At 37.6% G+C, this 23,084-nt stretch overlaps 3 protein-coding genes across 10 annotated transcripts in view; 1 reads left to right on the top strand and 2 right to left on the bottom strand.

Annotated features, from left to right (window-relative positions):
• LOC140668775 (uncharacterized) overlaps positions 1-23,084 on the top strand; it is a 185,125-nt gene that overhangs the window by 68,572 nt on the left and 93,469 nt on the right. Inside the window, exon 3 of one of the 6 annotated variants that reach the window (XR_012047242.1) lies at positions 20,185-20,342. The exons of the other annotated variants lie outside the window; for them this stretch is intronic. The gene's annotated coding sequence lies outside the window, so the exon portion shown is untranslated. The remainder of the gene's footprint in view (positions 1-20,184; positions 20,343-23,084) is intronic. 6 annotated transcript variants of the gene reach the window in all.
• The window catches only part of Ubx (ultrabithorax), a 103,497-nt gene that overhangs the window by 58,899 nt on the left and 21,514 nt on the right, over positions 1-23,084 (bottom strand). The gene's annotated exons all lie outside the window — the stretch shown is intronic.
• Positions 765-23,084, bottom strand: part of LOC140668766 (homeobox protein abdominal-A homolog) — a 169,107-nt gene continuing 146,787 nt past the window's right edge. The window contains exon 5 of the mRNA XM_072898070.1: positions 765-6,341. The gene's annotated coding sequence lies outside the window, so the exon portion shown is untranslated. The remainder of the gene's footprint in view (positions 6,342-23,084) is intronic.

Here is a 23,084-nt window from a genome sequence, read left to right as displayed (position 1 = left end):
TAGGATAGCTATGTCGCCCGGTCAGTTGCCATGAAGAACGCGGACCTGTCCGAACCACTCTTATCAATCTTCCTTAGTTTGGGCACGACATGTTCGCGTGCTAGGAACTAACGCTATCAGCTTGAGATCTCCTGTCGCAGGTTGTGGTCTCGCGCGAAATGTTGCTTCGCGTGCTGCTACGCAGACGGACAAAAAACAGCCGGAGATAAGCTCATGGTTCTGAGAGAAAGACTGAATTTTAAAATATTTCCCTCGATTTTCGAAGGCAAATTATTTCAACCGAAGAAGCACTACGAGCAGATAGTCCCTTTTTTTCATAACCGTTGTGATTTTTTTTCCAATTATGATCGCCGCTTAATGTATCGGGTATATACTTATGTTGATGGATGCACTTGCATGCTCGTAATGCACGAATAAAAACTCCCATAAATATAGTGAAGTCATTCATTCCCCTAGTTAAGCTCCTTCCGTAAAACATTATGTTGGATAAGTAGCGCAATTCCGTTCTCTCAAACCCTTTTTAAGAGCATTCCCTCGAAATCATTAGTGGAAATAAGATTAAATCCTTTTCGACTCTTTATTTTACAATCTGAATAAAATTGCGCATATACGAGAAGTTTGATTAACGATTCATTGTCAATGTGTTAAATATTTTTTCTACTATCATAAAGTAATATTAATAAAAATACATAAAATTACGAAAAGTACATAAAATCATAGCAAAAAAATCGTTAAATTTATTTAAATTAAAAATTCTGGGGGATTAAATTTTTTTTAAAGCTGAAATCTTTTTTGAAATAATCTAGTGCTTTGTAAGTATTTTAAAGCTAATTATTAACATTTTTTTGTCTCTTTCTTTTCGTCTCTTTAGATATTTTTTATATTTAATCGCCAGATATTTTTTTGAATATATGTTAAGATTAACTCTAGAGTTTTTTCTTTAAAAAAAAAAACCAGATAACTTTGCTAATAATGTTAAAATTATGAAAATGGAAATGTAACTTTCATAAAAATAAAATGGTAAATAAAAATAGAAAGATTTTGTGAAATCAGTGTTTTCAAATTAAAATTCGTCTCTCGAATTTCCGATGAATACAAGCTTATTTACTATGATCAGTTGCGTCTTAACGACGTTCCAACACTATACTTATGTATTTATCAAAAGTCATCCATTAAAAAGTATCTTTTAAAAAGAATTTAATTTCTATATCGCATTAATGTCAAATGAATCGTGATCAAGATAAATTACGATATAATTATTTGTTAATATTTTTATAAATTAGAAACAACTATAATGTACTCAGAATAATATAATAATCTACTCAGAAAGTCTCATGTTAACATTCTTTGGAATAATAAACAAACGCGGTTCAGCACCCAAGAAAATGAGCGTGCAGGGCAATGTTGCGCTTCACTTATTATTCGGCATCCGAGAGGGGTGAAAAAAGAGAATCAGAGATATATAGGTATGTATGGCCGGTACATAATGTATATCCGACAACGTTGTATAGCGTAATTAAATCATGCTGACGGTTTTGCAATTAAACTCGATTATTTGCTCGTCGCTAGCCGTCCCACGCTGGCCGCGATTTAACTCTTTCAAGCCCCGCGTGTTCACCCTTCGGCACGCCTCGTACATAGTCACGAAGCGAAATAATCCTTGCGCTCGATTATGTTGGGGGTGATTTTGAAGAACGTGCTCTTTAGAAAAAAAAAAATTTAACCGTTGTGAATATTTATACGATTTATCAACTAATCGACTACATTTGTAAATAATATCTATAATATATAATAATATCACTTAAAATAATCTCAGTCCTCTCTTGTGAGATATATTGCTTCTTATTGTCTTCACATGTGAGGTGAATGGTAAGAAAAAATCTCTCTAAGAAGTGACGAAATGTGTTGACTGTCTTTCATAAGCCCCGTTAAACTTTCTCGTGTACCGTATTTTTTGTTTTGTACAAAAAAATAGCGCTCCATCTCTAATAGAGAAAGAGAGAGAGAGAGAGAGAGAGAGAGAGAGAGAGAGAGCGACTTTCTATCAAATAATGTATGTTTTTTTAGACCCTTAGGTAAAAGACGTGGGGGGGCTATATCGTTGTCGTCGAACGTACCGTAAAAATCACAAAAAAGCAATAAAAGTCGGATACGTTTTTTTGTCTGCACGCAATCTTCTTTCACACAAAAAACAATATAATCCGAGTTTCACGTTTTCAATTTTGTTATAACAATAGACAAGTCTCTGTTGATAATTTTCGCTATTTACACAATACGATGCGTCCTTACAAATCATGGCAACTTTTAGAAAAACGAAGAAAAATAAATTCCTGATTATGTAGACGTTATAAATTGTCTCTCGCATCTTATGGAAATAATAAAAACGTCACTTAGTTATACCGCTCAAACATATCTGAACACAGTGTTCTTACCTATTAGCAATAGCGATCGTCGGAGACAGATTAATTAAATCTGCGACTTAGTTTGCGCTATTCCATTCTGATTTGCTTTCCTATATTTTGTTCCACAACAGCGTATCTCCCTTGCTCCGTTTTGCGAAGTCGGGAGAGCAAAACGGAGGATGCGACAATATCCGGCACCCCGGCGTCCGACAACTGATAACGTCAAGGGATGTTTATGTGCGTATTCATAATACGCTCGCCCCCGTTAGGATACTGAAGCTAATACACAAGTACTGAACTTTCTATTAGTATACATATAACAAGTATTTTCGACTGACGTAAACTTAAATGACATATAATTCTACTTAAAAGAATTTACATCGTACAAACAATTTTCCAATATATTTTTGTAGATATCTTGCAATACAAATAAAATGTATGAATTGAGTTTGATTATTATGAAATTATTAAAAATTAGTTATTATATGCAAATTATATGTTTCATAAAAATTGAGATAAAATGAAAAAAAAAAAAAATAATAATAAGTGAGCTTAGATTTTACTTATGCAGTACACATAATTGGAAGATAATGCGATAAAATGTTGACGCGATATTCGCGACTGATGCAAATTTGATAATAATTCCGAGCAGGCAAATTTTATCGATGCTGAATGAATCAACCCATAAAAAGGGAAGTACTTTCCTGCCAGCTCAATGGCTTTCGTATCTATATGTAAATAAAGCAGAAAGAGCCGCATGGCGCGGGGAAAAGAAGAGGCAGCTATTTCTCTCCACGGAGCGTCGCGTAATTTACGTGAGGACTGAAGATAGCGAAGGGACTTAATTCACGTGCCACCGACGAAAAAATAGGATGGTCCCCTGTGAGATTGAAACAGCATTCGCTACTCTTAATTTTCTCGATCGCATAAAATTAGCGGCTGTGATTCACGCTATGTGTTGCTTGTATTAAATATATTTCGATATATTTCATCTCTCTCCCTCTCTCTCTCTCTCTCTCTCTCTCTCTTTCTCTCTCTCTCAGAGAAAAGATGCAAGATATAACAAGATTTTATACGAAGGTCTTTGTTAGAATGATAGCGGTAATATGTTCATATGAGGCGTAAATCATTCTTATTGCCAACAATCATTATGTCTGACGCGGAGCCAAATTACTTCTCGGAAAATAGCGCGTTTTGTGCATTCCAAAGACTTCTCTTCTATTTTTAATATCACATACTCCGCGTGTTTCAGCACAATGTAGAATTAATGAATACTAACAATTCTTTTCGATACGAGACTTTTTTTTGAAAAAATGACAATTCTCTCCTCGCATTTCGAGCGACACATAATTCAGCCGTTTCTCTCAATTCCGAATACGTAATATACGCTTGACTTTCCGATCCTGGAGGATCATAACATATCTCCATCTGAAATAATAGTTCGCCATGGCTGCCACACCCAGTATTGTGTACACATACTTATATGCTCGTATGCGCTTGCTTTGGCATTTTACGTAAGGAATACCAATAATGTATACAATACGTCGACCGCATACAGACATCAGCACGGCTATATAGAGTACTATATAAAAGATCTATGTATGTATAAATAAGAGACACACACGGGAAGTTCGAAAAGACAGTAAAATGTTGAGTGAGAAAGAGAGAGAAATAGATAGGAGTCGGTTTGTAGAGGGGTTGGTAGAGGGGATATATAAGGAAACGGCGGTCGCGGGGATAGAGGGGACGTGGAAAAACGAAAGGGGGTTGGCGGGACGGCGAAGGGGGGAGGGACTGGCGGGGGTTCTTGGTTCGTTCACGTTCGTTTCTACGTCCCCGCAGACGTCCGACTGCTGATCTACGATTCCCTCGCGCATAGCGAAGCACATAACTTTCGTCTTATACCTCTCCTCTCCTCGTGAGATCCGTACGATGATATTGCTATCCACGTGTTCGGGGAGCAACCCCGAAAACAGCAAGAAACAGAAAGGTGCCGAAGAAGGGAAAAGAATGACGATTTTTCGGGAGTCGTTAAATCCTCCCAATGTCTTTACCAGACAGGCGCACGTATTCCAACTACGAAGTAGAAAACGGCGAAAAAAAAAAAAGAATAGGCGAAGAGAATTTTAATAATTTGAAAAGCGATAAAATTTGCAAAGAAAGATCGCAAACCAGCGATTGTACTATTTCCGTATAAGAGAGAGTGAAAAACTTGAAATTAACGTTAAAAACACGGAATATAGAAATTATTTATTGTTACAGAGACTATGCAGATTATTATCGCTTCGTTAGTAAATATTTCCAAGCCGGCATTTATTAGTCCACAGAGATAATGTAAAAAGAGAAGCGCGTAAAAACATCAAATTTATTACAGGATTATTCTCCCGGTTAAGATACGTTTTATGCAGAATAGGAGATAGCGTTGTTATTCATATTCTCTAAACTCTTGGAAAATCTCGGAAGTACAGACCAAGCGTTTTGTTGCGCCGCGAAGGGTAAGAAAGAAGAGAGAGAGGAAAGTGTCCGCCCCTTCCCTCGTCGAGGATGGGCTCGTGCAAGCGGTTAACGCAGCCATTTCACGCCTCGGGAAGCATCCAGCTTCCTCATCCAAATTCTAACCGAATCCACGGAAACCGCTCTACGGCCCGGGTACGAAGATTTCTATTTAGCAGCGACTGGAAAATGGTAGAGACAATTGAGCGAGATAGGAAATGAACACATTATCATTCTCAAAAAATTCACGGAAAATCTCTTGTACAAGAGATATCGAATCTTAGAAACACAATCACTCTGGATATGAATTCTCATTGTCAATAGAATTACGTATAGACTATCTTATATACTTTATATTGCATCGCGCATAAAGATATTATTGAAATAATAAATATCAATAATGAATAAATTTTAAAACAATTCTATATCTTTGCAAAAATATTTATTCAGCTCTTTCATTAATTATCATTTCGTGACAATCTAATGGCCATTGTTGAAATCATTATTTTGATATATTAACATAATGGTAATTTATAGATGTTACTGCACAAATTTTTCAACAGAAAGACCTCTCTCTTATCTCGTGAAATTAACGTCGGACACTCTAATAACGCTGAATCACGAATTCGAAAGAACATTGCGATATAACGAAATTTCATCATTTTTTTACGACAGCCGAGTCGCAAAGTCCTTTCCATAAATCGGACCAATCCCTGCCTTTCGGTTCGTACCGGAGGAGCTTAAAGTAAGTATCGATCACGAAGGCTGAGGGAATTACGATCCGTGAGCGATTCTCCATTGCCTATACCAAGTGGTTATTTCTGCCATACGTCGTTCGCCATAGGAAAGGGGCGGCAACCGCAGCAATACGACTGTCCTCTTTCTCCCTCTTTCAGCCGACGTGGTCGTACTCGGCTACCCCAATTTCACCCCCGAGGGCCAATATTTATTGATCACCCTCGAAGGCATCGTTTCGTGCACTTTCTCTTTTCACGCACTCTATATCTCCGTTCTCTTAAAAAAAAAAAAAAAAAGGAAAAAAAAACCAGACATCGTCCTTCCGTGGCATCGTCAAGACAACTCGCAGCTGTTCTTCTACGCGCGATTCTTCTCGCGCGTAGGGAGAGTTTCGCGCGACTCTCATCCCCGTGACTCTTTATTCTTGGGAGCTTATGTCGCACGGGAATGTCGATCGGAATGGAGGAGAATTCGACGAAGCTTGGAAACATAACATCTGCGTGGTTCGAATTCAAGTGAGAGATATAAATTTAACTTGAAAAAAAAAAAACTTTGCCAGACTTTCGCGACATTTCTGTAAATCCAGTTTGAGCAGATGGAAGAAATTGTTAGGCGATCGAGTTAAATTCTATAAAGAGGCTGGACTCACATACTTTGTAACCAGTGTCCGGCTGATGTTTAACATGGGCCTGGCGACATTATTCTTACCTGTAACAGAAAGAAAAGAGAAAACTCGATTAAAATTACAAAGATATTTCTAACTTTAAAAGCTCATCTCTCGTTTTCTTTTCAGAACGAATTCATTTCAGTCTTTCGATCAAGGATGTCACTCGCGCGACATCGCCATTGTATTTGCGGCGCCGAATTATTACATAATAAAAATAAAAATAAAAAAAACCGCTCGTCATAACCGTACTTTATATCGACGGGTTAGCTTGTTTTTTTTTTTTTTCCGAATATGGATTGTCGCAGAGCGCGGATTATATAATCGTGATAGCGCATTGTTGCCGGTGCATGCGCGCATCTCACGGCCGCGGGCCGCCAAATGATCCAGAACACCAGTGGGAATTGGTTCAGCGATGGAGGGACACAGGGTGGTGGGGGGAGAAATGGGTAGGACCGCTGTTATAACTAACCGTGCTGATCTACGACCTGTTTAGTAGTTCTATATCAGCGCTACACACCATGCTCCGCTACACGCAATCGAATCTCTCCTCTGCCGATAATATCTAACTTAAGTAGGTAACCACAAGCGAATCCACAACATACACGTACACATGAGCGCGCGGGAACGCATGGTCGTACCCTACCTTATATACGTGAGCAAATATACTCGATATGGTCCGGCCGCGTGCGAGGAGATAATGTCGACGATAGAAGATTGCGGCAATTTAGCGCGTACACAGACTATCGAATTCGAGAGCGAAAAATTGTAGCTCGCTATATTACGCTTCGACCATTTCTGTAATTTAGCCGTAGTCAAATTGTTTTGTATTTCGCGGACACGCAATTTATACCGCTTACGCGCGTGATTTATATCTTTTTTCATTAAAGTTGGGGAGTCAACACAATTTAGACAAAAGGAAAAAAATGTATCTCGATTAGTTTATCGATGCACGTGCACACACACATATCGCGTACACCTTTGCATGTAAAATGGATTTAGTAATTCAAAGTGATTAATGTTCCATCGCGTATGCGAGATCCTTGAAAAAAAAAAGGACAGTAGACGTTAATAGTTTAATTTTGTCCGATTGATAAAGATGCTTTTAAATATAAATGTTTTGCGCAGAATTTGAAAGATTGCTTAAAAGCGTAAACATGAAATTTCAATAACGATAATGTAATATTACTTTGTACTTTTAATTTATTTATTATCGTGATATATTTATAACTGCTAATTATAATTCTTACAGCATTGCTGTTCACAAGGTAATTAAAAAAACAGATTAATACCTCTACTAAAGATCGATCGATAAAAGAATAACGTTAAAAGAGCAAGCTGTTAAACGGATAAATTAAGATCCGTGCCGTGTTATCTATATATACATATTTATTCATCGACATGACGACCTTGGTCGTTTGGAGTGGCTCGCGACAGGATCGTAAATCGGATCGAAATCTCATACTCTCATCATAACGCGCGAAACGTCTTGTTTCTTTCGCCAATCGAGGGGCCGCCCCAGGTAAATTCGATGACTTGATAATCCGCCAAAGAGAGAACGCGCGCCATTATTGCTTCCGTACTGGCCGCCGGTGAAAATCTGCAGAGATCAGTGACTTACGACACATTGGCGGTGAATGGTTATTAGATTATTGACGGTATCGACAGCTCATGCGTTGTCCGCCCGGATTGGAGAGCGCGTGGGCTAGTGGAGACCAGCGGCTCTGCTGGTGTCACTGTCGGCGCCTCTTGTATACACATCGCGTACAAATGGACAAGTTTGGTGGGAGGGAAATGACGCGAGGGGAAAAGGGGGAGATGAGAGGGGAGACGGAGGTGCTGCAGTACAGTGGGGCAAAATGGGGAGACCGTGATAACGATAACGTACGATCGGCATTAGCTGGCGGCTTGCTGCGGCTGATGGATGCGCTAATTATCAGCAAGCAGGAGTTACAGTAGTTCGCGTATACAGTCCGTACGTACGATAATTGTGTCTGTTTTCGCGATCGGAATTTACGTAAAGAGAAAAAATTACTCTCTCGCGACTAGAATGTATAAGGAAAGTGAGAAAGTTTCTCGGAGTATTGCTTGACAAGTCACGTCACGTCAAAAGCCCAGAGATTTTTCGTCGTTTTTAAATAAATCAATATGATGAATGATAGACAAATTCCGTCAATATATGTTCTATTCTTCCCGTTAAAAAAACTAATGTTAATTCTTCGCAAAATGTCGGCAAATATCTAGTCGAGATGCCTAAATTGTCCTCGAGACAATTTTCAACATCGTGCGGCGACATGGCGGGATGAAATTACGGCGAGAATCGGTGCCCAGTAATGAACATCGCGCTTGTTTATTTAATGGGAAATTCGGTGACGCCATAAAGCTCGAAGAAGGGGGTGAAACCTATTAAATTTATGCTTTTGGTTTACCCGGTCTGACGGATCGCAATGCCTGTGCACGCATCGATCCCCTATCCCCCCAAAACTACCATCTCTGCCATCCACCACCCTCTATCCGCTACACGAGTCGACCTTCTCTTTTCCTCTCAATGTTCGTTCCAATTCATTCTCTCGGTATCTCTCTCTTTCTCTCTCTCTCTCTCTCTCTCTCTCTCTCTCTCTCTCTCTCTCTCTTTCCTCTTCACTCCCGCTCGCTATTGCAACTATAGCGCATCGTGTGCTTGTGTTTATCCTATTGGTAGCCCAGTGTAATCCAACGGAGATATATTCTGCTGCCTAGAGGGTTTGGTCGGGGGATTCGTGGCTACGGCGCCCATCATGACGGACAGCGGCGCGTCAGCGCGTAAAACGCCATCGCAATTCTGCGGTCTGAATATGCGTAGAATGCGTGCATTTTACGCGGTTATCGTATCGAATCTGATGTTAGACTATCATAATAACAATGAATAAAAAAAGTATAAATAATGCAAAATTTAAAGCATTGCTTTGTCAATCGAAATGATTCTAAAAATCGTGGAATAAGTACCGCTATAAAAACTCGAGATTCTCCTCGCCCCCTTCCAGTTACCAAAGACCCTAAGCGCTCAGAAACCTCCGAAGAATCTGGCGGAGGAAAAACGACCATCCAACTTTATCCCTTTTGAATCCCCCTAATTACCAAATTTTCCTCGTCCTTAATTTAGTGTTATAATTGCTTCCTACCCTTCGCAAGGGATCGAGCTGGTAACACGTCGCGGCTCGTGACTACCACCCTCTGCAATTCCTTATATCCATCCCTGTCCCCGATATCTCCTTTCACGCCTGCGCCTTCTATACACAAAGTTTATCCTCCCTCCTCGTCCTTTATTGCGGTCTCGAATGAGGTGATACATCTTCCCTCAACGTGCATTTAAATGATCCCGATAATTCTATTGATTGGCACTAACTGTGGCAGGCCATAACGTTAAATCATATTGCCATTTTTGAAAATGTGTAGACTCTCGTTCAAGTATATTGCCGTTGAAATCGCCGATGTACGTAATTATTATCGAACCCACGCTCTCGAAGTAGCTCCGAAGTTATCATTGCACGAGCCTTGTGTCTAATTATAACTTCATCTGTAGGTCAGAAACGTACTCAGTTACGGATATGCGAAAAGACGGTGCGCACGTGCAACGCGTGCCGGTCTGTTAGCCACGCAGTCACGTTTTCGACCATTTATGTTTGTACAACAACGCCGCCGTACTTGCGAGTGTGTAAGCTCGGCTCGGTTTTTTGTATCACCGTATGTGCGTGACAATAATACCCGCAAAATGTTCCTCGTCAAAACGTTTAATATAAATCGGTGCCAACTGCACGTTCATAATTTCAATTTTTAACGTATCAGGGATAACAAATATCGTGTTGTAAATGCGACTCATTCGCATTTAAATGTAAATCTCACGCGAATGGAGGGAGGGGGGGGGGGAGAGACCATTATTATACATATACAAATTTTCACAGGCCGATATGTTTTTCTCTCTCAAACTTCTCCGCTTTGATTTGCATTGCGATTCCATCGCTCGTCTCATGATCGCGCGGAAATAAAAATGTATGCCGGAACTCCGGATACATTTTTGTCCACTGCCAGAACTTTTGGCCATTCGGTTCTCTATAACGCTTTGGTTTACTCTATATCGCGCGACTCTATGTACGGAGGCGAAAAAGAAACGGGACGCTCGATCCATTGGCGAGCGAGCCGGAATGGAGACGAGAGGCTGAATAGCGTTATATATATATATATATATATATATATATATATATCGCGCGCGCGGCAGTAGAGAGTTGCGTCTACCTCTACCCCTCAATGTAACGTAAAGTAAACCGACTTTTATATACTGGAACTCCTAGTCGCGCGCATAATACAATCCTACGCTCCTGCGATATTACGTCGAATAGCGTATCTAAAAATTACGACACGTAACACACATACAACGGTCGCAACTTGTGTGCTCACAATTGCATGCGGATATACATATGTATGCAATAAGCAGCGTGCCAAAATTATGTCGACTCTTAATATCTTTAATGGCCCGTGATGTTTTTATCGCTCCCGTCTTTCTTATCTGTACTTTTAGCGATTTGCTTCGTGCGAAATGGCTTTTTTAGTAGACGGCATTGTTTTTCAACTTGTAATAAGCTGACGTAAGTGCTAGAAAAAATTGTAAAAAAATTTATACCTACAATTCTGATCGAAGATATAATATTAATTTCTATGTTACATGTATATTTCGAAGTTAAACGATTAAACTCGGCCAGTATGTTCTACGAGTAAAAATAAGAAAAAGTTTTTACATAAACATAAGTTCGGAAACGTTTTATTACATGGAAAAAAAAAGTTTGTTCATTTTCTCATCTCAAAATGCCATTCTTTGTTTTTAATTTAAAATTGACATCGTTGAGCTCGAATTGAAATTATTAAGATCGAATTTAACATTCTATGAATTCATATTTATCTTATTTTAGTTCAGTGAATGATTTTGTCTATCAGTTTTACATTATATCGTTTTCACACATTTTACAGATAAAAATCTAACAAAATCTGGTAATCTAGGGGGGCCAAACTTCATATTTCACATCTTCATTATAACATTTTATTAAAGAGTTTCCGTACTTATATTTATATAACATTATTTTCTTATATTTCTATTCACAGAACATACTGCTGACAAAGTTAAATTATGTAACTTTAACACATCCTTATAATCCTTATAATATATAAATTTCCGCTATATATTGATCGACTGCGGTCAGCAGTGTATGCTTTGTTCAAATAATAGTACAATTCACATGTCAAAGATATATAAAACGGAGAATTAAACTCACCCTCGAATTACGATCGCGATCGCGTCGGGAAATTCTCGCTGGACCAATCCTGTCGCCTCTAGTAAAAAACCCGGGCATAATGCAACGCCATCAGAAAGAGGGTAAAAAGCAGAACGCGCGCCGGAGCGAAGTTTCTTCGCGCAATGTTTTATTTTCCGACTGCAGGCGGTGGAAGAGTTAAAGCTCGCATCCACCGCCGGCCGGCAAAGATATACCGAAGTAAGTACCGGGCGCGCGCGTTAGACTCCGTAGAAGTGTATAAAGGGCCGTGCCCAGTCACCACAAACTTCTATTCTCACCCACCCCCGCGCACCCCTCCCCCCTCCCCCACCTTCCCCCCTCACCGCCACTTCTCTCTCTCTCTCCGTCTTGGGAAAGGGTTCGTAAAAGTTGGGGACGCCCGGGATATTTACGCGTTATCGTAAACTGTACGCGTCTTCTTGTTTACCCTGGAATATAGCCGCGGCATCTTCGGTTGCCGTCAAATACAGACCGTTTCTACATCCGAGATTATTACGCTATTAAATATAATTTTATCGGTTCCCAAAGTTATCGGTTATATTATAAAATTAAGCACGTATTAAGCAATGTATTCCGCTCTCTATTCGATGATATTAATATCTTGATAACCGCTTGATATCTTGAAATCTTTATTAAAAAAAAATGATTGTTTTTTTCAATTTAGTATTTTTTTCTCTTTCTTCTTGATACATAAACAAGATTTTTTTTATGTTGGCCCTAATCAAATTGTATATATATAGCCAATGATTTTGATCTCGATAAAATTTTAGAAACTTGTTATATAATAAACATTTTACAGCACAGCTTCAAGTAACGTTTTAATCGCGAAAGTATGGAAAAGTTAGGAAGGCATGTTGTATATTTATGTAACGTAAATCGTAAGGCGTCTTCTTCCCTACCCTAAAGTATAAGCATTCCTTTCCTAGAGCACGGTAAACCCCTTTTCTTCGAACGTAATTATCCTACCAAATGGGCACATTATTTTACATACCAGGGAGACTAAATTAAATGAAATCGCACGTGACGCTTTTCACGAAATTACATTAACACAGAAGAGTAATGCTTACAATAATAAAGCAAGAACAGCACACCGTAAAATCGAGCCTGCATATTTCTCAAAATAATAGAGACATTATTACAAATAGAATGGAGACTTTATCGCGCATTGAATAATTCTTTTAAATCGTGAAATGCCGACGATCTGGGGGGTCTGGTCATTCATGTTCCTAGAGGGAGGTTCCCTTGAAGCATTGTTCACGTTAGACGCCATTACACTCACATGGTCGTGCAATTAGCAATGTAAATGACCGTTGGTTAGTTAGCAGCATGTTCGTAAAGCAGACCGGGATGTCCACTGGGACTAAATAACGAACTTCTGAAACGAGCGATTATCTCAACTGTTGACATCAATTGCTTTTTAGCTATCAATTGAGCGTTCTCGTTTTTTGTTTATTAAACGCGTATTATTTAACGCGAAATATAATAGTATATCAAATTAATTAAAAGATATAATTTAATTTAATTTAAAAATAAAAAATATATCATGATTTATATAATGTAATAAAGATATAATTTTCAAACTTTTATTATTAACTTTATATTACCTTGTATATATTTCATAATGGATGAATAATTTTGCGTTTTAAAGAAGATTTGTTTTAATCTCGAGGAACACCAGCTAATGGAACAATCGACGAACGCGTAACTTAAAACGTACGTATATAAATCTTGTACCCGGAGACAACCGGACTAACGAAGCGCCATGTCGCTTACTCACGCGTCCAATCGCGACTATCTGCTCTCTCTCGCCTCTCGAATTCCAACGGTTGTACGTGCGTTAGGATTCGAGAGATGCACTGTCATTTTGATTCCTACCTACGAATCTCCAAGATCCGTCCCATTAAGAATGGAAAAACCATGTTGGGTTCAAACATGGCCGTAAGGGTGTTTCCCATGGACGAAAGGGCCCTGCCCTTTCTCTACCTAACTAAAGGGGGGTTCTTGAACTCTCTATTCATATAATATCCCTCTTGGAGTACACAACCATAATACCGGAGATATATCTTGCGCTCTCTACACGATAATATCGTTAAACTTCTTGTAACTTGAAAATTTAATCGATTACAAGTCGGTTGCATTCACGTACGATTAAACTTTTCCGTCTCTTTATACTTGTATAAAAACCCGTCAATGTAGTTTCGTAGAGCAATATTTCCGTTCCGAATATTTCGTTTCAGCTAGTGATACTACTGAAAAAAAAAAAAAAAAAAAAAAAAACAGAATTTCCTATACCACTTTAGCTAGTTTAACTATATTTTTAAATATGCTATGACTAACTCTATTATAAAAAAATTAAATAACATATTTTTCATGAATTTGAATATACTGAAAAATATTAACATAATAGTTTACATATATATTTCTTTTAAATAAAAAAAGATTAAATTATATATTAAATAACACAAATATATTGTTAAATTAATTATGAAATAAAACAAACATAATAAAAAACAAAAAAAGAGAAAACTGTACGTTTAGATATAATTTATTAATGTATTTACATAACAATATATTTTACAGAAAGTTTTCTCTTTATGAAAATGTTCCCCATGAAAATGTTTTTGTATTATATGTGATATATTATCGACCTAAAACTTTTGAAGACTGAGTTACTTTAGTACGTGATGAATTACATAGATGGCGCCTACGTCTTCAGGCCACACCCGATACCTTTTCATTTTCATATGCATGTTTCTAGATACAGATTTTGTAAATGATCTCATCTGATTAAAAACTCACGATTTTTTGCATAAATTTGACACGTGGAATATTTTGAAAAAATTAAAATAAATATTTAAATAAATTACTTGGCAAAAATTTTATTACAAATAGAATCTACTAGATTTATACGTCATAAACTTTTGTTAAATAATTTTTTACAAGTCAAATCTTTCATATATAACATACCTAGTGATAAATATTTAAATAAACTTTTAAAAAAGGTTACGAATCGCAAATCTTGGAATGAGATTTCTTCTTCCTCATACAAATTCATGGAAAATAAAGCGGTCCGATGAATAATTTGAATAGGAAATAAGCGCGAAGAGCGAAGTGATGTCCTTTAAAGGTCAATTGTGAAAGAAACGTTAAAGTGGAACACAAAATTTCAACAACTTCAAGCAGTTTCTGTCATCCGATTAACTCTATTTGCAATAACAGGGAATGGCATTTTGTAGGAAGTAGTAAAGATAAAAAAAAAAGTCACAGTCAAACCGCTAGTAGCGCTAATCTCGTCTTATAAATGTCAATCGTTGCGACATTCTCGATATTTCCTTTAACGAAATAATTGGAGAAATCGCGGAAAAATCTTCCAAAGGTCTTCCGGTCGTAGATCAGGCAGAATTCATCGATAAGATCATATAACGGAAATTGTTATGGACATTTTTAAGCCCCCGTAGAACGGCGGCGCTTTCGACTCGCGACAAAATTAGGCTGTCCATAAAATGTAATATTATTTTTAGTTGGGCGCCCTTCCCTACCGTTTACCGCCTAGCAGTAACCATAATTTTTCGTGGGACCACGCGTGGCGTGACGCTGACTATCCACATTCGCGCCCAGAACGCTCACGCATACCAAACTTCGTCCGTAATACTAGCTTCGTCCTCTGTCCACTCATATTCGCACGCATCTAGGCTTCTTTCTTCCTTCTCCTCTTTTTTTCTGCCTCTCAATCTCTCTCCTTTCTCCCTCTTTCCCTATCCGCTACTATACTTCATTCTACGGCCCCAGTTAATGGCGCTAGGGTCCGCGTTCCTATCGATGAACTTACCTTCAAGGTCGGATCGAAATTTTAGCAGAAGTTTTATCGATGATCGAAGATATTCACCCTGACTTTGTTTCCGTTTATTTTATTAAGTGTCGTAATTCATCTATGTGATATAATCGGTTTATATCTCTAGAAAAGTCTTTTTCTTTTTAATATTATTGCATTTATATAGTATAATAGAGAAAATTAAAATTCGATAATTTCTCACACAATAATCTATAATTGATGATATTAATCAGTTAATTATTAATCAGTTTTAGAAGAAATAAAGATTTGATTATATGGTCGGAAAAAAATATCTCGTTAACTTATATGTATTCGTATACACCTTGTATCAATTGATACAAGCTACGTAAAAAAACGGACACATCAGTGTGACAACTATTGCACAGTATTTAGTACGTAAAAATAATTAATATAATTCTGCGATATTTTTATTGGCAAAAATTATGACGTAACAACGTTTGAAAAGCCGTAATAAATCTAAAGTGTTATTTTTGTCAGAGGACAATGAATTAAGTCATAAAACACTTATTCTTATTTTGTATTAATGCCAATGCCATAATAAAATCAGAAATTAAAAATGCAAAATTTTTTAGACGACCATTCTTCGGTCAGTGATCCTAATACCACAGTCCTTGACCTTCCGTAGATTTCGCCACTGGCCGGTGCACACGAGTACTTTCGCCACTGCAAATAACTTTGCTGCTTACCCTTCCTCACCCTTCGGCATTTCGCGTCGCGCAATTAACGCATGTGCGCAGGCACGCACGTTCTAAAGGGACTGGCCACGACGATAAATCTCCGACGCAGACTCCGGGGAGATTTAAAAACATCCGCGCCCGTCGCGATGCACTATGCGTTTCTGCGATGGGCATCCACGCGGTACATATACAATACGTTTGGAGTATCGTGGCAAACGAATTGCTCCACGGGGCAAATCAAATCTCTTATCGAAATCATCAATTTTTGTCCCGCTACTATTTGCCATTCGATACATATCGCTCGACGATGAAAGAAATCACGGGAGAATAAATTTTGTTATCGGCACAATTCAATCAGTTAATATAATTGAAGGAGGATGTACATAATTTACATACACAATCTTCTTATTTAACGCAAAGTGTATGTATATATATATATATATATATATATTTAGAAAGAAAGAGAGTGTAAAACTTTAATTTTATAATCGTGTCTACACATCCTCGAGATTTATTATCCCGAGTGTAGCGAAGTAATAAATATGGGTTTAAAGGATGCCTCTCTCTCTCCCTCTCTCTCCCCCCTTAAAAGGCAACTCGGACCTCCGGGCCGATTTCGCGGATACACGAACAAAGTATAGAACACATTCACCAGATGGCACGATACAATGAGCGGCGTAATATTTATCGGATTTAAATGAACCCTCGTCGTGTAATTGCGGCGTGATGCATGTGGATGATTTGCGAGAGCCGTCTAGAACCCGCCTTCTATGTGTACCACTTGGCCGCTTCACTCTCCGCCAAGAAAGTGATTCTAGGTACATCTCAGAGATATGTATTTGTTCCTTTTCTCGCGCATATCAGTCCCGTAATGACGAGTTATTGCCTGACGACGCTGAGCGTTCGACGACGCGCTTTACCCCAAGATCTCACCGAGTCTTTATTGAAACAGTAATTGAAAACGTTAATTGGTCTTATGATTAATATGTACGCGACAGAATGTGATTGTAAATAATTTATGAAAAATGTGGAGTGTGTGAAGAACAACATTATTTCATTGCAATTACGCGACTATCGCAATAATAAATTATGAAAATTTATTTATTAATTGAATTAAAAATTTCATAGCTTAATATTAAGCTATAACCGTTTTACTTTTATAACACGCTTATTCAATCATTTACGCCTTTCATTTCCTAATCTCATCGCGTTTCTGTCTCACGTTTAGCTTTTGCATAAATTGCTAAACATACGCGCCAATAAGGAGAGAGATGAAATTCTACGTAAAGGTCTTCGTCCGAAGTCTCAAGATCCGGTTGAAAGCGACCGAAGGATCGTACGAGCCCTTTGATGTTGTGGCATATCGGGCGACCGATCGACCAACGCATCCCTATAAACAAGGGTTACTCGAAAGAAATCACAATAATTTATACTCCGTAAGGGCTTATAAGCGGCGATTGCGTGTCGCTCGGTACCTACCTACCGTGTTTCACGTATGCATGCACACGTGCTCGCATACTGTCACGTGATCCGATCCCATTTTCGTTCCACGCAAAGGCGAAACAACATTGGTGTTCCCCGTTAAAAATCAATCAAGCACAAACATGACGCGTATATCAGCGCGAATCATGTGTGTGCGCTCGTATAATTTTAACTTCTTATCAACGTCTCTGAGAACCATTGATTAATTTGCAGTCATACTTTATGGAAATAACGACGGAAATGCGTAGTAGATTAAAAACTGAAGATATTTTTAGACATATGTGTAAATATATATGAGAAAAAAAGACTCAAATATAAAGTAATCTATCACATAAAACATACAGACAGGAAGAAAAAATTAATTATTATTAACAAATATTAAATACTTTATTAATTAAAATATTTTGATATTATAATATAATAATGTAATTGTAATAACGTAAAATTTAATATACTAAAGGCGCGTGCGCATATTATTATAATTATTATTTTATTAATTATTATAAAAATGATATAAATAAAAATATTTTAAACTTTTTATATATATTTCATAGCGTATAAATATATTCTTTTGAATATATTATATCTAATGTATTATATATGTGATATATGTGTGAAAGACAGAGTGTGAAAAGACTAGTTATTTATACAATTTATACGCAGATAAAGATGACAGAATAACCTGGGGTACATAAATATAAAAGGAGTTTGAAAACTGTATAGAAGCAAGTGTATTTAGAATTATTCTTGGCGTTAATGAGAGACATTATTGCACCCTAGTGAGTGCAGAAGTATAATCTGTAATGCGAGTCTGCATTATTCATATAATGATAGCATGCTTTTAGCATTGCGATAAACTTTTGTATTTTAATTAAAAATTGAGATTGATCGATCGCACCTGTAATGTATTAAATGTAGAAAGAAATATATATATATATATATATATATATATATATATATATATATATATATATTCCTTTTTTGAAACTAGAATATAAAATGTAAAATGTATAAAAAATATTATCATCAAGATCGCGAATCAAACTCCATATATTACAAGAGAGCGATATGACAGAAAGAAATTTATGCGCTTCCCCAAAGCATAACGAGATAGAATAAAATATACAAACTATTTAAATGCAACAGTATACTATATCACTCGTGTATCTCTAGATTCGAGGAAACATTGTAGCAATCGAGAATACGGAATTGCATCATACTGTTTCGAACAAAAATTTGCATTCGCGTCGATATAGATAGTATCGCCCAACGAAATAAAAAACTCTGGATTTTGAGAGATGCGTACAATCAAATATTATAGATTACAGGATTTTTTTCAGATTTTATTCAGAGAGAGAGAGAGAGAGAGAGAGAGAGAGAGAGAGAGAGAGAGAGAGAGATTCATGGAAAAATCATATTTTTACTCTGAGCCGAATGAACTGTCAATTTCGTCGACATTGGAATACGGCCAATCCTTCTGGAAAGCGACCAAATTGTCCTTCGAAATCTCCGAAGCTCACTTAAAACATTCCATCATTCCGTTAAGATGCATATTAAGAGAAGTAACATTTATAAGGTTCATTGCCCATACTTTTTGTTTATTCAGTATCGATCCAAATTGCAAAAACTGCACGTTATTACACAATCTCCGATTGTAATAAATATATACATACTTTCCATCGGACAGCGCGTTGATTGACGCGAATTGATAAACATTTACGAACAAGAGAGACAAGTGTATTCAAATACACACGACAAAAGGCAAATGATATTCCTGTTAAAGCCCCATGTGTGCCGCGTTAGCATCAGAATTCAGGGTGGTCCGACGAGTTTCTGCAAGAGGAATGCAACGTAACAGGAATAGTTTCTCTCTAGTCTCCCTATTTTTTGTTGCTTTCGTTGTTATTATTATCGTTATTATTTTTGGATGGCTGTGCTTCGATGTTATAAGCCCGATAGAAGGTGGAGTTCCCGATGCCAGGTAGGAGCAGAAAGGAGGGCGGCGGCACGGACGCACGATGGGGGAGAAGAGGAAGGAAAGGCAGGAAAGGATGGAAGGGGGATATATGCGTGTATCGCCATGCATCATCCTTCGTTCGTTCGAGAAACCAAAGGCCACCACAGGGTGCGTTGCCTTAGTTGCTTTGCCCATAGGCACCTAAAAGTGCCACGGGGGTTTTTGTCCGCGCGCGCGCGCGCATAGATAATGAAATTATAATAATTTTAAGGAAGCGCCGGAAGAGAGACTATTTTTACCGAAAGATGTGAAAGTTTATTAAAAGTAAAACGCGACTTGACGCACATTTTAATCATCTGTGTATAATTTTTGCAAAAAGATTCAATCTTATATCATAATTTGCTTGAACGAAGACTAAATAATAATAAAGCTAACAGAAAATTATGCTCACCTAAGCTCTCTAGTTCAACAGAAAAAGATGAACAGTTTGTGAGAATTCTTATTAACACAGTGGGACTAAATAACGAGGAAGTGTAATGTGGCAGACGTAATACTGTTCCAACCTGGATATAGTGCGAGAGTGAATTGTTTCAGATGCCGAAGCATACCAACCTATACTTCGGGATACGAATATAGTACGAGTTCGGCTATAGGAGGTTTGCGAGCTCGCAGCGTGGTACCATCGGAGCACGGATAATGAGACGGCCCCCGACCAAGAGGAGTTGATATGCCGCTATAGTCTCTTCGGAGAGGTAAGGGACTGTGCTTTTCGTGCTATCCCTTGAGAGAAAAAGAGACGAAAATACACTAAAGCTCTCAACGAGTTTATGGAAAAAAATTTAAATTCCAGAGTATCTTTTCTTCTCAATTATCTCTTGCTAGGAGAACATATTGAAATTACATTCATAACTGTCTTACATCGCGAAAGAATAAATAAATAAATAAAAGGATATAAAATAGACACAAATAAAAGACAGCATATATAGTATTATCTATATAACGCATTAAAATTATTTTCTATCAATTATCCTCGCATATAAAATTACGAAATACCTTTTACGTGATTTTGTGAGGAACTAGTCATTTAACGTAAATGATTATTCCGACCCGGACAAGAGCTAATCTGGTTAATCTCGTTCGCGTTGCCCAGTGCATAAATACAACACGGCTCCCGAAATTGGACTAAATGCCGGAGCGACCTTGTAATCGGTGAGGATGATTCTTCAGTAATTATAATATTATACATTCTCTTTTAAACAAACCGAAAAACTCTCATTTTTTCGAATTCAAGAGATGTTTTATTTACCATATAATTAAACGTATTCTATTAAAAAAATTATTTAAATAATTTCTTAAATTACATATCAAGTATTCTTGAACATTAACTTGCTATTATCATAAAAAAAATTTGCTTTTAGAGAAAAAAAGATTTAAAAAAGATTTGATAAAAAATATAAAAAAAAAAAAAAAGAAAAAGATTTCTCTTAAATATTTTTCTTTTTGCAAATAAATAATATCTGTTTGACATGTGCCAAGTTATATCAAAGAAAATTGAGTTTTTTTTTTAAATTGTCTCCATCCACCACATAAACGAGTCAAATCTCTTTGAAATTGCAATACTCGTAGCACTGGCCCGCGGGGTTTAAGAATAGCATTCTTGATTAGAATCTTTGAATACCACCGTGCAGCGTGTACTTTTCGAGCGTCCAGACTAGTAATTCGCGTTTATCGGATTGAAAAAAATGCGTAAAATTATCTGTTGTAAACGTGCGAAGGAAATTGCAATCAGCGTGGAGCGTTTTCTACGACAGCAATTTTCCAAAAACGGAGGCAGGCTGTGCTTAGAGTAATGCATTGCCTCAGCTCCATAATCATTCAATGATGACTGACTGAATGAAATTAACCGTAATCGACTCACGAATCGGAGTGATCGATAGATAGCAAAACGAAGAACGTAGTTTCGCATTTATATTTACGAGAGCTACCCGTTATCCGCGGATCTAGAGTTATCCAATTATCGCATTGTCATTATCTACTTTCAAATATTCACTAAACAAGTACAACGCAACCAATTGTGATTGACGAAAATGGTTGTGCAACAATGGTAGCCATAATTTTACGCTCATTGCACATCATGGAAAATGTAATGATTAAATGAATCGTAATATAGAATGTATCTGCAATGAAATAATAAAGTAATATTTATCTCGATTGTATATCGCCCGATCGATAATCTATACTTCTCCGACCAGATTCCTTTGATGCAAGGAACGAAAGATGAGATAGAATATAATCGAAGGTCAAAAAAGTCTAGAAATTTTAACTTAATGGCTCAAGTAACATGTTCGGATACGCATAAGTTCCGCACGACACGCAGTGGTACACGTTGGACGTGCGATCATTACGCCGCGCAAGAACATGTTGGAGAGCCTATATACTTCTTCTGGTAATATGCCGGAGTAAGGAAAGCCACAGCAATTTTGAGATCCGCGTTTAACCACAAAAGTTATCGTAAGAATATAATAAGGCGGACCATCGCCAGCCAATGTACGTACGAGTAATTCTCGATAACCCCAAGTTCACAATTCGAGAGATTGAAGCTATAACGATTACGTTCACCTTTTGCTCGAGCCAATTTATAATATCCAACACTCTTCCCGGCCGAACGTCCAAGGTCGATAGGCGAAAGAAAAATTTGTACATGGGTTGTTTTATCTTTCACCTTCAGTAAGATTCGGATACTTTTTCCGCGGCAATAAACGCGACAATAGGAATTTAAGTCGCTTCGCGAGTCGAGTGAAAATTCATGGTCGTCCCGAACGGATGCCCGGTAACCCTAATAAACTCAGCATCGGCTTTAAGCGAATTTAAAGGGAAGGCCTACCCCTCTAAAAGTCCACGATCGCACTTACTAACCATTTATCCAGCTCTTTCTCTCGTCCAGGGCGGGAAGTCACCTAAATCTCGCCGACCTAAAGTTGCAGTCAATATTGTGACCGAAGGAATAACGTATCGCATTTCACTTTCCCCCTTTGTTTCTCGCGCGCGCGCTCGTGTCTCGTTTTTCTTCCCGCCGTCACGTCGTTCCTCCAAGCGTAGTTATCCGAGGCGCTGATTTGATGCACGTTTCAGATACGAGCATCAACCAACCGGATTTGCAGATAACGAGCTGCTAATATCGTGCGCGAGAGACTTATGAGGGAGTGTATTGAAATTTTTGTTTGTGCGTTTTTACCACTCGCGTGTGTGTTCCCATATTCTACCTTAAAAAAATCGCATTCTACAAGTGCGATTGAATTCGACGCGAGATAAATTTGCAGACGGTCATTTTTTTTTTTTTTTTTAATACGCCTGTTCCTCTCATATTAATATATTTCTTTAATTATATGTATAAAAATGATGAAACTGAACATAAACTTTCTCTCTGAGCAACAATCCTGATAAAAATTTCGATAGTTTATTACAACTTATTTGTACAAGCATTCGTGCGGTAA

Source organism: Anoplolepis gracilipes, chromosome 8 (genome assembly GCF_047496725.1).
Source record: "Anoplolepis gracilipes chromosome 8, ASM4749672v1, whole genome shotgun sequence".
Taxonomy (NCBI): Eukaryota; Metazoa; Arthropoda; class Insecta; order Hymenoptera; family Formicidae; genus Anoplolepis; species Anoplolepis gracilipes.
This window is presented reverse-complemented; position numbering and strand designations above follow the sequence as displayed.